This window comes from Benincasa hispida, chromosome 11 (assembly GCF_009727055.1).
Source record: "Benincasa hispida cultivar B227 chromosome 11, ASM972705v1, whole genome shotgun sequence".
Classification (NCBI taxonomy): domain Eukaryota; kingdom Viridiplantae; phylum Streptophyta; class Magnoliopsida; order Cucurbitales; family Cucurbitaceae; genus Benincasa; species Benincasa hispida.
In genome coordinates this window covers 65650497-65652335 of record NC_052359.1, presented here as the reverse complement: position 1 = coordinate 65652335, position 1839 = coordinate 65650497, and positions in this window count along the sequence as shown.

Sequence of the window (1839 nt, the reverse complement as noted above, 5' to 3'; positions counted from 1 at the left end):
TAACCTCTAGTATGTTATGGATCAATGTTTTTTATATATATAATTTTAAATAAATATTTAATCTATTTATTTTTAAATAGATTTTATATTATGTTTTCTTGTAATCCTAAGTTAATTCATTTAGTTTATTAATTTTCATGACAATACCTTGCAGGAATGACAATGATTTAGTTACTTTCTTTTTTTAACAAATTTAGTTTTTTTGTAACAAAGAGGAAGAAATGAGGAAAGAAACGATCCGTCGTTAGTGATCGTCACTGGGTGACTAGCAATGGTTGATGGACAACATGCAGTGGAGAGAAGGTGATGTCTCACGACCAAGATGATTGATGCCAAAATTAAGTGAATTTAAGCAACTAGATGAAAAGTTATTATTATTATTATTATTATTATTTTAGTCTTTTTTTCATAAAAAAAAATGAGTACGAAGGTAGAGGGAGCAAAAAGAAAAAAAGAAAAAAAGAAAAAAAAAAAAAAACCAATCATCAGTGACCGACATTAGGTGGTAGGCGATGAAGAACATTAAACAATTCAAGACTATCACAATTGATGCTATGCTTCAATATATTGTAACTTCTGAAACAAGGGACTTTCTTTTTATTTATTTTTATTTTTTTTGAGAAAATGAAGAAGGAGAAAGGAATGAGAAATCCAAAGAAAAATGGGAGGAAGAAAGGAAAATGAATGAAGGAGGGAAGAGAGAGGAAAAAATTTGTTGACAACCAGCGATCACCAGTCATCAACGATCACAAGCAGCCTACTATTGATCATGATTGGTCAAGAGTGCTTGACTGCCAGTCATCAACGATCACTAAAAAGAGGTATGAGATGATTTTTTCCCCTCAAACTAATGACATTCATTAAGAAAAATATCTATTTCAAACTCATAGATTTGGTTTTATAATCTTGAAAACTTTATTCCAAGTGTCCAAATATGAGTTTGACTTCAAATACCAAATCCATAGCAACACACCTCTTAAAGTTAAAATAAGAGTGTCTAATTAAGAGACTCAATTTGATGTCCAAAAGTCACTTTAGAATACACAAAATGAATAGATGTTAAGCCCTCATTCACATCTCACCATTAAATTTTAAAGATACATGCATATATGTAAGGATATAATTTTAGGTTGAGTACTTAAATGAAACTATCAGTCTATCCATCTCAATTTCACAAGGTAAAAGGTTCAATGTGGTCCATGATGATTCATGGGGTACTTTTTTTGTTTCCCTTTCAAAAATAATGATTTGCACATTGTAATAATAATAACAACTCCCTTCTTTGTTATTTCCTTTTCCCCTTTACACAAAAGCTATTATGTATGTATATATGAATGTGTATATATAAGTACATATGTCTGGTATAAATCTTGTTTAAATATATATATTTGAATGTTAAAGAAGTCGTTTGCGAGCCTCAAGTTAAGTTAGATGGAGTGTGTTATTATAGATTATTATAATTGAAGATTATAATTATTTTAACCCCACAATTGACTATAATGAAGACTATTTGGAAACGCTCTATAGTTACAATAAATACTATTTGGAGACACTTCTCAGCTACTTTGAACCGTATTTAGAGATCCTATATTTTGGGTTCAATTTCTATTTAAGAAAAATTACGCAATCTAAACTAACTTCAACTAGAGTGTAATGCTTCATTCTTTATTTTTTCTATAGTTGTTTATATTGAAATTATCATATACATAGAATTTTGAGAAAAAAATGAATTTGAAATTAAATATATATATATATATTAGGAGGTGAGTTTTTTTCTTTTCTTTTCTTCTTCTTGTTCGAGTTTATTTATTTATAAGTAGTTGGATGATTGGAAAAATG